The sequence below is a fragment of the Armigeres subalbatus genome, chromosome 3 (genome assembly GCF_024139115.2).
Source record: "Armigeres subalbatus isolate Guangzhou_Male chromosome 3, GZ_Asu_2, whole genome shotgun sequence".
NCBI classification, from domain to species: domain Eukaryota; kingdom Metazoa; phylum Arthropoda; class Insecta; order Diptera; family Culicidae; genus Armigeres; species Armigeres subalbatus.
Window position 1 is genome coordinate 118,442,127 of NC_085141.1, and position 14,635 is coordinate 118,456,761.

The following is a 14,635-nucleotide window of genomic DNA, read 5'->3' on the forward strand; positions in this document are numbered from 1 at the left end:
CTCTAGATCCTTTGACCTTCCGACCTTCCTGGCAAACGATCTTTTTAATCCAGGCTTTAACGACAGGGGGAAACGAAGTCCTGAAACCCCGGCCTTGGTGCCCGACTCCAGCCAAGAGTGTCCGCAGTGATGTTCCCTGGCACCTCACAGTGCCCCGAAATCCAGGCGAAGGATTCATGGGTGTTTCGGATGGTCGCTTTGCAGCGCAGCGATAGCACTGGTCAAATCAGTCAGGACTAGGACCGGTTTGTGGAAGGGAGTGGTAGCGGCAATAAACAGAGCTGCGGTTCCCGCTTAGAAGACGCTGCATTGTTCAGGAAAGCTATACGACACCTTTAGGTTGTTCCAAGTAACGCCCTCCTCTTTCAAAGCGCCTCGCAATGGAGTGGTTTATGTTGGCTGTAGAGGAGTGTCAGCTCCTCGCTCCGTGCCAGTGAACTCTAGCTACTTGGGGGAGTCTGACGCCGGCCATCGCCTGCACACGATGGCGGAATGAGAGGACACCTGTTCCGGCTCAGGCAGCTTCAGCAGGTGTAGAGGAAAGAAGTCTGGTTGAAAATTGGAAAGAGTAGGCTGCCAAGCTCCCGACGTGCTCCACAAGTCAGCTACACCCCGTCCCCGTAAAGCAGTCTGCTGTCAGGTTTTAACAAGGTTAATCCTTGATTCGCTGCCGGTTTACCGCTTGGAAATGAGGGACGAAAAACAGTCCTCGGTCAATGGAAACTCCGAGCAGTTTGACGAGTTTGTCAGCTGCCCATTAATCGGAAAGACGATGTTGCCCGTTGCAAAAATGTCCGCGAACACTTTTCTCGGCCGACTTGGTGAAACCGACCGACGAACCCCATCGATGAACTGCACTAACCGCTGCTTGGGTTCGGACACCCGTTCACGCCGGAGTGACTCCAACGACCACAAGCAGGATGTCCTCCGTGTAGACAAAGACGCAGATGTTCTTTGGTTGTCCATTGAAGACCCCGTTCATTGTAGCTGGAAACAGGGTCACCGCCAGGGCAGACCCCTGCGGGACTCCTTACCGATAATGTCGAAAATGAATTTTTAGAGGGTTTTATTAGCTCTAACAGGAGATACATCCCTTAGACATCTTCGCTGTTGAAATAGATCGATTTTTTGGGAAAATATGTATTTTTCAAGGTCGGCCAAACTAAACACTAAGGTGGCCAAAACCGCGACACTTACCCTAGTTGAATAATTTCCGGATAACGTTGCTCATATAATTAGATTATTTTGTCAGACATTGAATTGTTTTTAACAGATGTCTTATTGGTGTTTAGTCTTGTCTAGTCTGAAATTATTTCAGAATTTCAGTAAAAATTTCAAATAAAATTATTTGGAAAGACAAAAAGGTTTTTTTTTTTATTTCTCTTAAACTCTATTTGAAAATACTTCAACTTCTTGCATTTCTTTTAGAATTTCTTTGGAAATTATGTTAGTGATTCCCTCGAGAATATCTTCTGGAAACCCATCGGGATATCCACCCGAAATTATTTCAAGTATTCATCCAAAAACTTCTACAGTGATTCAAACAAGGAATTCCTTCACGAATTGCTCCAGAAATTTCTTCAACAACTCATTCAATTTTTTTTTGGGATTTCCTCTAGCAAATCAATTAGAAATGAATCAGATATTTCATTTAAAATTCCCACATGAATTCATCCTAAAATTTCTATCCAGTTTTCCGCGAGCGGTAATTGCCGCCAGCTTGACGGTGGGTTAGTCTCAGATTCAATATTTGTTCCGAGCATTTTGATCAATATGGTTAATAAGAAGGCGTGAATCCACTTCATCTTTTTTTGTTGAGCCCCACAAATGTCCAATCAGAGACTAACCACAGGCAAGCTGGCAGCCGCTCGCGGAAAATTGGATAAGGAGCTCAACCAGAAATTCCATCAAAAATTTCTGCAGGAACTTCTTCAAGAAATTTTCCAGGACTTATTTTATGGTACATTTTAAGAACTCTTCCGAATATTCCTACGGAAATTCCATAGTGAATTCCGTCTGGAGAAATATACCGAACCAGTCCCTGGAAGATTATTTTGCAGTATTCATTTAGCTGAAGCAATTTTCCGAGAAATTTCTTGGGGAATCTATTGAGGGATTTATACAGGGATTATTAAAGTAATTGCCGCGAAAACTCTTGGAGGAACTCGAAGAAAAAAGGCAGGAGAATTAGTGGAAGAATTTCCAGGAGCGAGATTAGGGTGGAAATCCCAGGAAAAAAAGTAGGCTATCAGAAGTAATTTTGGTCAAAATTTCCGGCAGAAAGGAGTTTTCGTGTGCATTCCATTCCATCTAGAGGAATTTGTTCAGAAATTACCAGGAGACTTTTTGATGGAATTACGTAAGAATTGCAAAAAAATTTTATAGGGGGGCTTCTGGGAGGAATGTTTTTAGGAATACCTGGAGGGCTTTCTGGGTTTATTACTGGAGGAATTTATGGATTATAAAAATTTTCTGGAGTAATTTGCAAACATCTTAAAGGAATCTCCGAAGGAATTATCTGGAAGACTTCCGGACAAACTCCGGAAACTTCATGAGGAATTGTTGAAGGAATTTTAATTGAACTTTTGTAGGAATTCTGGGAAGAACTCTTGAAAGAACTTTCCTAAGACTTCCTAGAGAAACTTCCCAACTGATTTCAGGTGAAACCTTTAGGAGAATTTCTGGAAAAACATCCGGTGGAATTCCTGGAGCAACTCTTAAAAGAAATCCTGAAGGAACTTTAGAATGAATTCTGGGAGAATCTTTTGGAGGAATCCCTGGAGAAGCTTCCGGGGGAATTTTTGATGGATCTTCTGGAGAAATTTCTGGAAGACCTTCCGAAGAAATTCTTGAAGAAACTTTCTTAGGAATTCCTGGAAGTGTTTGTTTAAACTTTAATAGAAAATCCTAGAGAAGCTTCCCGAAGAATTCCTGGAGGAGCTTCCCAAATAATCTCTGGTGGAACTTCCAGAGGAATTCCTGGAGGAACTTCCGGAGCAATTCCTGGAGAAACCGCCGGAGGAATTCCTGAAGAAACTTTCGGACGAAATCCTGAAGGAACGTTCGGAGAAATTCCTGGAGGAACTTCCGGAGCAATTCCTGGAGGAACTTTCGAAGTAATTGTTGGAAGAACTTCCGGAGGAATTCCGGGAGGAACGTCTGAAGGAATTTCTGAAGGAGCTTCTGGAGGAATTCCTGGAGGAACTTCTGCAGGAATTCCTGGAGGAACTTCCGGAGGAATTCCTGGATGAACTTCTGGAGGAATTCCTGGAGGAACTTCCGGAAGGAGCTTCCGAAGGAACTCCTGGAGGAGATTTCGGAGGAACTCCTGGAGGAGCTTTTGGAGGAACTCCTGGAGGAGCTTTCGGAGGAACTCCTGGATGAAATTCTGGAGGAACTCCTGGAGGAACTTCTGGAGGAACTTCTGGAGGAACTCTTGGAGAACTACTGGAGAACTCCTGGAGGAAATTCCGGAGAAACACCTTGAGGAACTTCCGGAGAAACACCTTGAGGAACTTCTGGAGGAACTCCTGGAGAAGCTTCTGAAGGAACTTCTGGAGGAACTTCTGAAGGAACTCCTGGAGAACTACTAGAGAACTCCTGAAGGAAATTCCGGAGAAACACCTTGAGGAAATTCCGGAGAAACACCTTGAGGAACTTCCGGAGGAGCTCCTGGAGGAACTTCCGGAGGAACTTCTGGAGGAACCTCCGGAGGAACTCCTGGAGGAACTTCTGGAGGAACTCCTGGAGGAACTTCCGGAAGAACTTCTGGAGGAGCTTCCGGAGGTACTCCTGGAGGAACTTCCGGAGGAACTCCTGGAGGAACTTCCGGAGGAACTCCTAGAGGAACTTCCGAAGAAACTCCTGGAGGAACTTCCGGAGGAATTCCTGGAGGATCTTCCGGAGGAACACCTGGAGGAACTTCCGGAGGAACTCCTGGAGGAACTTCCGGAGGAACTCCTGGAGGAACTTCCGGAGGAAATCCTGGAGGAACTTTAGGAGGAACTCCTGGAGAAACTTCCGGAGGAACTTCCGGAGGAACTCCTGGAGGAACTTCCGGAGGAACTCCGGGAGGAACTTCCGGAGGAACTCCTGGAGGAACTTTCGGAGGAACGCCTGGAGGAACTTTCGGAGGACCTCCTGGAGGAACTTCCGGATAAATGTCTGGAGGAGCATCCGGATAAATGTCTGGAGGAGCTTCCGGATAAATGTCTTGAATTTCTTGATGAACTTCCTAACGAACTCGTTAGGGAGCTTTTGAAGAAACTCCGAATAATTTTTGACGTTTCAAATCAGTTCATGCCGACCTACGCCGCCGCTACTGGCTGAAAATGATCCATCACGCTGCCGCCGGTGAATTTTCAATCGGCGCATAGGTCTACATCGGATATCCTATTCCATCTGGACCAGAAGACTTCCCGTTGCTTCTAACAAAAGCGAAGGAAAGCTCGGTTAATTAACTAGTAGGTCCGGCGGTACTTGAAAGTTCTGGAGTGTCAGGGCCCTGGTGGCTACTCAGTCAACTACTGATCGTATATTTTAATAGATATTTGATCGCATATACTGCAGTTTTTTATCGCACTCGTATATGATTACTCATAAAGATAACCCAAATATGATTACTATCGTATGTAATACCTGCGTATGGAATATTTACGATTGTGTTCAAAAAAGTCCTAAAACGATATAAAACAATATCCGATTAATCTGATTGAATCGCAAATATCGTATATCCACATACGTGGTGCCAGGAAAATCGTATACGGATGTGCTTTGTACGTATATAGTTTTCACTTCAGCGCGTTGGTCAAAACCCACTGTATCTCAGCGATAATATAAATTTCATTTCTACTTACTTCATTCCATCCGATGTGATTGAATTCCATTCCATTGATGCTGTTATTTAATTCCATTCCATTAATCCTATCGATTTGCACTCCGTACCACTGCCAAACATCGATCAAAACAACTAAACTTTAACCAAATGAAAATAACTCAGAGGTAAACACGGCGAAATAAAATTTCACTGATGTTGACATTTCATCATCGTTTATATGTCGGTAGAATCGTTTGGAATGCTGCGTAATCGTTTTATGTATGGACATTATCGGAACAATTACAAAAAGTTTCCATATAAGACTCAAGCTACATTTGTACGTACAACAACATGACTCTATAATCGTATAAATGTAATAGACATCGTATACTGCAATATCGTAGTCAACATTAGAGTTTCATCTAGATTATGATTGTCACAAAGTTGCTGCTTTTCAAGAGTTGCTGTATAGCACATCGATAGAGCATTAGCCTCTAGATTCAAAGGTCAGATGTTCGATACATGGTTGTTCACATTTTTTTAAATGTTTACTAGATCGTAATAATGTTTATGAAAACTCAAGAAAGTTGTTGTTTAGTACGTATATGGCCTCCACTTTAGTAGGTATATAGTGATTCAGTGCATTATATACAAGTTCTCTTGCTTGTATATGACAACTTATATCAAAAGCTATACGTATCAAAATGTTAACTGGGTATGAGCCTCGCTCGCGTACGGTCTTTTGAATCGATGTTGATGGGGAGAGATCTACGCTTGCCACTTAATGCATTGACTTTCCACCATAGCTCAGCGGTGGATTGGGCCGGATTGATAGAGTCAAGGAAGTCGTCCCACTGCTTTATTTTGGCGGATTGGATGATCGTACGACATTCGTAGTGGTTTTGCTTGTAGTTCTCCACTAGACTTACCTAATTTGGGTGTCCCTCAAGCCTCCTGAGCGCTCGAAGTGCGTTCTTTCTGGCTTTGACGGCTCGACGCGTCTCATCCGACCACCAGGTCCTCTTCCAGCCGAGTACTGGTATGAGGAATGGAATAACCAGCGGCATCGAGGACGACCTTGGAGAAGTCGGAGAGCGTTAACGGGGTGCTTCTTTCTAACGCACGTCGAATGTTGCCATCGAATGATTCCCAGTCAGCGGCATCATAACGCCATCGACTTTTTGAACATGTTGGATTATTGTAATCAACGTTTTCCAACGCGCGACATTCTGGCTACGTGCAACCGTTCGATTTTCAGGGTACGACAAAAGGGTAGATCCCTCATGAGCTGATGTAATTCAAAGTTCATTCGCCTCCATGTACTGTCTTCTATCGGCACCCTCTCAAAAAGGGCCACGGTATTTACATATCAAAGGATTCAAATGTGCGTTAATCCTCCAAGAGCAAAATCCAGGATTTAGAAAGTCCATTGACCAACACTTTTTTCAAGTTCCGGGATCCGAGATACAAAGTATCGACTGTCCCGGGAAATTTCGGGATTCCGGGATTTTTTGCAATGTTACACTGTGCAACACTGGATCGTGCTTCAAGATGAAACCAAAATTCACTGGGGTCTCTAGAGAAAGTTTGTATTGAGTCCAGGAGATGTTAAGCTCTGAAGGAATTGATCAGTTTTGAAAAATATCTTTTTTTTTTCTTCAATTAACCGCGCTTCAAGTTACAACCAAAATTTAATTGAAGTTAGTGATCCCTAATTTTCTATACAAACTTTCGTCAAGGATTTTGAAGCCTCGCTCTAATTTTTCAGAAATTCTTTCGTTAGGGGTTAGTAGAGACCCCAAACCATAGTTTATTTTTGTTTGCATCTTGAAGCAAGAATTTTTTTTATAATTTGTTACGCAGTGTAATCAGCCAACACTACTCGGGCCAACACATTTTCTTTATTCGGAATTATTATCTCACGACGAAATGAGCAGAATATCAACATCACAGTTTATCCAATGTGTGGCTTACCATTCTCTTAACCTCATCATTGGTTTATGAAAAACCTTTCAGAACACCTCTCGCCACTTGGAACGTCACCCCATTTGTGTATTGCGAAACCGCTCTGAAAACCACGACCCAACCGCGGGAAGTTGACCGCTTCACTATTGCAGCTAACGAATGGGCACAGCAAAATTCTAAATCTAATTTCAAATTCAATAACGCTATTCCGAATTTGTGCATTCTCGCCGGGTGCCAGAATATCAGATTTGCTACAAATAGAGACTCTCCAGTTGGAAGATATGCGAAATAAATTGTCTTATGGAATCTAAAGGCTGACCCACAGCACATTCTTGCAATGATTGGTTGCCGCCCAATTGCACATAAGGTACTGAAGTGGTTCAGGCAGGCTAATCGGCTACGAAGTCACATTTTCCAGTTTCGTTTCCACTAACCTCTCTTCATAGATCTTCTATCCTGTACTGCTCTTCCCGTGACGACGAACACCAAATGCAGGCACGGACAAAAATTGCATTGCTGTTGCGACGAGTTGTAAACAAATATTTGATTAGTGGGAATTTATTTGTCCCATTTTTCAAAAGCGTCTATTTTCCAGTTCCAACATCCTGCTCACGGTTAGTAAACACAATGCAAGGGGAAAATTTGTTTTGTGTTTTAGAGATACAAATTGTATTAAATTCGGCGCTTGCACAATGCATTTATTTTTGACAATCTGCGAGTCGATTTATCGAGCTTTGTGAATTGCAAACACGTGCCTCTAAATGTGTGCGCTTCGTCAACCACGTTAGTTACTGCTAACTTCCGAACAAAGCCACTTTTTAATTAACACAATTTTCCGCTTTAGTTTGACGAATCCAATAGCATCAGCATGTCTACCAATGCATGCGGAAAACTGTTTCCCTACAATCAAGTACAAGGCAAACAATTTGGAACAAGTTTGAAAAATTCTACTTCAACAAACACCCTCCGCTGATGCCCTCCCCGTTGCACGGGGTTCCCTCCGCCATCGCCGACCGGGCGCCCAAGACTCCCAAGAGAGGGAAAGCAAGCACATAACTTCATTATGGGGTGCGCTTTGTTTGCAAACCTGGCTGCGAACGGTGATGTTAGCCAAGTAGTCTGCAGCTCAGCTCGCTCGGTGTGTGGCCTGGCGAACGGATGAAAAACTGCGATGATTTGTTGTGTATATTTACACCGATTTCAGTCAGCTTGCTTCTTCTGTGCAAATCATTTGCATAACAATACCGATTGTAATCCTTGGTGTGCTGCTCCCTTATTTTAGTTTTTCTTTGAGCTTGATTCATAGAACTCGGCACACCTTGCCACAATCCTTCAGGGTTAGTAATAACAGCAGCACCGAGCTAGGCGAGACGACACTGCTGGTGACGAAGACGAAGACGACCAAGGTAATAAACAAGGTTTTCCACTTGCTTTGTTTGCCTACCCTCGTTACAGGAACACAGTTCAAAGGTCTGCCCTGGGATTTACCCCTTTCTCTTTAGATTAAATTTACCTACACAATGAGTTGAGATTTCTTGTTTTTTTTGTAGTTGTATCTTATGCAATAAGAAATAGTTAGTTGTCTATTCATTGCACCTTAATTATATTGAAGTATATTGAAAGCAATTTGCTGCACAAACAAACATATAAACGTGTAATTTTAATCAATACTGGAATCAAATTATAAAATCCTTGGGAAGTTGATTTATTACACAAATATCCTTATATTTCAATCGAACTCCAAATCACATTGCCAAATTAATGGTTTCAGAAGAATTAACTGCGGGAATTTAAACGAATTTGCCGTGAAAATTCAGAAATATTTTCCGAGGAAATTCAAAAATTATTTCTTGCAAAATTTCCAAAGAATTTGTCGTGGTATTAAGAAGAATTTCCTATGGAAGTGTAGAAGAACTTCCTGTGGAAATTTTCAGCAGGTTTCCATCTAAGACAGTTATTGTAAGATCAAACAATATTATTTTTAGTTGATATCTCTGCTCATTCATAAAAATCCAGAAAAAATGCTCAAGACGATTCGTGATTACTTTCGGCGTAACGCCGAATACTCCACTGCTTAGACAATTCGCGAAAACGCTGCCACCGAAGGTTTTCAAACCGGATCACACCTCTACTCCAAATATCTTAGACCAGAATCCCAAGAATAATAATACAAATCCACAGGCAGGGATAAGTTTTATTTTATAGGCTCCATTTTTTTGTAAATATAATAACATTAGCATTAGTTGCATCACCTATAAGGATGTACATATGTACTCGCTTGCTAAAATATTGTTGAACGTTACCCAATTTATGTATAATATAACCCAACCATTCTTTCCTTACAGCAAATTTTTCTTAATCGATTATAAATTTGTATCTATTACCCATCACAAAAAGCTTTTTCCGACGAGGATGGGATTCGAACCCACGCGGGCAGAGCCCATTGGATTAGCAGTCCAACGCCTTAACCACTCGGCCACCTCGTCTTCGTGAGGGTTCGGCTGTAGAAATATAATTTTGTTTTATTTTCCCGTCCCGACACATTTTCCATCTTTTCTTTGTCTCTGCTGCCCGTTACCTGCTCGCACATTCTGGCCTATCAGGCCTAGCATCAATGCTGCCCGAGTGTGAATCATGAAAAAATACACACTTTTTTTTCTCTCTCTCGTAGCATGTCGTATCGAGCGGTTGTTAGCAAGTTTTCGTTGCCTTGGCTGGATGTGTGGAATACTGAATGGCGATAATGCTCCATTACTGGTGCTCACTGCTCATTATCTGATTGGTGTAAAATAATCTATACGGACATCACCGGTTCTCGTTTGGTTCATTCAAAAGTGTTTCATTTCATGCGTGTTTGGAACAAAGCAAAACAGGTGATAATGATCTCATCTCGTTCGGTTTCAACTTATTATCCCATTCATACGCATTACGTCTCGTCTGTCCCATTAACGTATTTGAGTTTGACTTGGCTGAAGATTACCTTCTTTATGCTATAGAAAGGAAAAACGGATTATTGTTGTTAGAACATCATTAAACCGATGTTGGATAACAATCTAAATAACAATTTTAGCTCAATAGCTTCATAGTGTTCAGTTGGTTTTGGAAGCTCTGCCAAAGTTAATAAGAAATTCACTTTTGCACGTATAACACTGACCAATTGAAGAGAGCTTTCTCCTATCAGGTGGATTATTACACGACCCCCTTCTATATAATGTCTTCTTCTTTTGTTAAGATTGCCTTTGCTATAAGGCGAAACTGTTAGAGAAAACATGTTTAGGAATTTTGTTTGCTTTTCAGTTTCTATTATAAAAATTACCCAACTGAAAGATAAAAATTCGATGTAACGGTAAGCAGTTGAAAGTTTTTAAACATTTATGCGACAGTTCATCAACAAGCTGAAGTGGTGTTGAATCGAATCTATCACAATAGAGTAGGGGAAAGTGGGTAGACTTGGTCCCCGGGGAGACTTGATCACCCCCTGTTTTATCGAGAACTAAAGTAGTGTTGTTCTAGCGTATTTTTTAGTATTGATCCTCTAGACAAATGACCTTTATGTGGTGAGAAATTTTTTGGATTGACAACCTTATTTATTCTGCAGGGCGGTTTGTATGTTTTGACCTTCCTAAAGATTTTTTGATTGGCCACGCAAAATTTGAATAACTTTTCATAACAATGACCAAATGCTTTCGTTTTTTCACAGCACAAAGCCATAAATGTGCTTAATGATTTGTACTGATGAAAATGTCAACATTCCATCAAAATTTTAGGATATTTGGATTTGAAGTTATTGCCTCAATATGGGGACATTTGATCCCCCATTAGTCACCCATACAAAAATTTGGCGAAAAAATTCAAAAAAATATAAATCTGTTCTCAGGCTTCTAATTTTTTGTAGATTTGACAGATTTGATGAAGGGTTGTCAGGAAAAATTATTTATTGCATAGATATCATAGAAAGGGGATCAAGTCTCCCCAAATTTTAAAATTGCATGTGCTGTCGAATTCAATAACAAAAATCGTTCATGTATACGCACAGCAATTCGAAAATTGCGCGTATTTTGAAGGAAAAATATTTAAAAAATCTGAGGGCACCTTTCTAATTTTATCAAACCAAGTTCTTGGAGAGGGATCAATTTCCCCCGAATATTTTAAAAGTAGATTTTTGACAGCACTCTAAAAAATCGATTGTGTATCAATAACAACAATAATTTAAGGACTGTCATACATCAGTAAAGTTAAATACTGAGCGATTCCAAGCAACAGCATCAAAATTTAAGAAAATTTTTAATTCATGATTTTCTATTGAGTTGAAACTTTGCACAGTTTTTCAATTTCATCTAAATCGTCATTTTTCGATATCAAATCTTCATATTGAGTCACGACTAACTTTTCAAAAGGGTGTATGTAAAAATGGTTCAAAAATATTTAAAAAGCTGCACAGCAAAAACGGAATGTTCGATTGTTATGATTTTTTCAGCAAAGTTAGACAACTAAATGGTGATTCTTAAGAAAATGTGCACAGCAAAAAAAATTTTTTTGCCTTTAAAATATCATTTTGTCACAAAACTCAAATATCTCAAAACCATATCTTTTTTCGAACGTAATTTTTTAGGGAAAACGGTCCATTATATTAGCTATCTACCATAAAAATTTGGTGATGGTAAACTAATAAACAAAAAAGTTATGACATTTCAAACATTTCACAATTTTCACATATAGTAAACAAAAAAAATTTCCTTGTATTTTTTTTCAAGAATCGCAGTTTGATGCTGATTTTATTGTTAAGGGCCTTGCGTGAGTTAAACAAGTTGTTTGTATGATATTCCATATTTATGTATTCATCGATATTATGTATATTATATGTAAAAATATTATATGTATAAATAAATAAAATGAATTAATATTATCCTAAGTATTAAATTAAATGTGGCAGTTACACAATGTTGTTATAGAAACTCTAAGAGTTCTGGGTTTGAATTTTGGTATGGGTTATGATATCATGAAAACAGTTTATTAATACTTATTTTTTATTTAAAAATATCGAACACTCTTGAATTATTATCAGCACAGTTTGAGTATAGTTTTGCTTTAATTTTATTTTCCGACAATGGAATGAAACAGTGAAATTTTTGGGTTCCTTGGATCGTTTTCGCGTTATTACATTGCGCGCTGAGCTCTGAAGCCTTTATTTCGTACTCTTCAGTAGTAGTAAAACAAAATGATAATTTGGTTAAATCTTTTCTTTTCTACGATTTGCCCAATCAAAAGTTCTTTCGCAGTTTTAATTGGATGCTCACGTTCTTTGGCTAAACTTGCTCTTGTGGCCATGCGCTTTATTGTTCCTCCAATAGCATCACAAGGACCTTTGCCATGTGATGTAGCAAAAAATGCCATTCTGCATCAATTCCGTACATTGATTTAAATTGACATAGGCACGAAAAATTCTTACGATTTTTGTACTGCGACGCTGCTCCATCAGACATGAAATATATCTTTTGACTTCTTTATGCTTATCAACGCGTAAAAGTTAATCATTTTTCAATGAACAAGTTTACGGATACTGAATCGTGTCTTAAATTTTCGGAAATTATAATAAAACTTAAGTGTTCAATTTGCGTACTTCCATTAAAATAAATAACGAATGGATGAATTGTAGCTTGTTGTACGTTCCAGTGATGGGACTGCACTTCATCTTGCAATACAAAGCTGTAATTTTCAGAAAAATCACAAATGACTAAAAATTCACCATTTTGTAATGTATTTTTCGTATTTTTAAAAAGCTGGATTGTTCTGTTTTAATGAAATCGTGAGGGATTAAACTTTCTAATTTCAAGCAAAAATATGACACAAACTCATCTACAGGTTTTACAATAGTTTCTATGTCACACCTATCCGTGGTCACCCATTGCTCAAATGATAACTGATCAATATATTTTTCTTCAAACTCAGCGAATAAAGTATTTTCCAATGATGAAGAATCTGGACAATCCGAACAAGATCGTAGATAGCAATTTGATGTTGTATTTTCACACAAAAGACTACCAGTTAACATTTTAATATCCTTTTGTTAAATTGATTCTTTTCAAACTATGTAAAATAAGATTAATATTCTCATGGGTTGTGCACACACACACATTATGTGTTCCTGAATTGGAAAGAAGCTTACATTGCCTTGGCCGAAGGCTTGCAAATGAGGAAAAACCTATTTTAATATTATCGTGAATTTCCTTGAAGCGTGTGTACGCTTCTTTCAAAGTCGTCATCATTAATCGTTTTTGGATTGCTTGACGCTTTCCATCTTTTTTACTGATACATAATCTTTTTGACCAGGCATAGCTCGACTTACTTCATCATCTTCAAAATATTGAACTACTATTTCTTTTGTCTCATCTGTTAGTGCAGTACTAGACCTAGTATTTTTGGTTGAAAGACAGTTATTCTTCAATTGTTTTGCCTCTTTTACTGTATTTCTATTGGTTTTGAACTCATCAATGGCATCCTGAATAGACCACGAACTTGGCAGCATCGACAAAATCAATAATTTTTCTTTCCTTGTCGTGGCTGCATTCGAGAACCTTTCCTTCATATTTATAATTACCTCATCGTAGTCTGTATTTTCCACATCATCAGGTCCTAATTAGAAGAGGTTTCTTCGTACAGCTTCGTTTATTTCACGGTATTTTTTCTCCGGGTAATAAACGTAGTCCATCTTACTCCATTTAATCGGAGTCACTTTTATCCCAGCTATGCCCTCGTTAAAGCGTTCGATGTTGACCTTTTGGATACACTCAGATTCCGATTGATTTGTTGAAACAGATTTCGCTGATGGTACGGTGGCAAGGCTCTCAGCACTTAATACTTCTGGTAATTCCTCAGTTGTTGTCGATACATCTGGCAATTCCTCAGTTGCTGTCGTTTTCGAACTTCCTGCGCTCTGCTCAACCGATGATATACAGATTGCTCTTTTGTCAACGTTTAGACGGCAGGACGTGCAAATGCGTAAATTTGTATTCAATGTGGACATTGGAGCATAACCAGTCGCTTTCAGTTTATCTATGGTGCTTTCGGTGAGATTTCGTAACTCTTTTGAACACTTTTTTCCATCAAACGGCCTACAACAGTTGAGAAAGCGGCTACTCATGTTGTTCGTAATATTTCAATAAACAAAATCACTTTTAAGTTTTTACTGACTAGTTTGGTGTCATTTGCTTGACTGAAGAAAAAATTACTATAAGATCTTTAACAACCTTAGTAGTAGTAATTTTTGCTTTTCGTGAGCATTGTCATGGTATGTACCTATCATGCATTTGTTGTTGTTGAAGATACCCGTTTCCTCCCGATCATAAAGTCTATTCTCTAAGAGGTATATTTATAGGTATATTTATATACTATAGACGTACACGTGTATATAAATCTTTGATTTTGCAGCTTTTGTCTTAAAAATAACATTTCTGATATGTTTCTATCAACGTTATTATCAACAGGTTTCAACACTATTAAAAGAATTTTTCGCCAGTCACGTGCAATGAAAATTATGACACTATCAATACTTTTGATCACAACACTGGATCGTGTCTAAGTTTCTTATAGATGCTATGAATAATTAAATCAAAATATCATGAAAACAACTTGTTTAAATCACGTCCCTTAACAATAAAATCTGCATCAAACTGCAATTCTCGAAATAACTTACACAGAAAAAATTTTTTTACTAAATGTGTAAATAGTGAAATGTTTGAAATGTCATAACTTTTTTGTTTATTAGTTTACCATCACCAAATTTTTAAGGTAGATAGCTAATATAATGGACCGTTTTCCCTAAAAACGTTCGTAAAAAGATAGGGTTTTGAGATA

At 39.1% G+C, this 14,635-nt stretch overlaps 1 non-coding gene across 1 annotated transcript; it reads right to left on the reverse strand.

Annotated features, from left to right (window-relative positions):
* Positions 1–9,185: 9,185 nt before the first annotated feature.
* Trnas-gcu (transfer RNA serine (anticodon GCU)) lies at positions 9,186–9,267 on the reverse strand. The gene has a single exon. It is a non-coding gene; the product is annotated as a tRNA-Ser (tRNA).
* Positions 9,268–14,635: the final 5,368 nt, after the last annotated feature.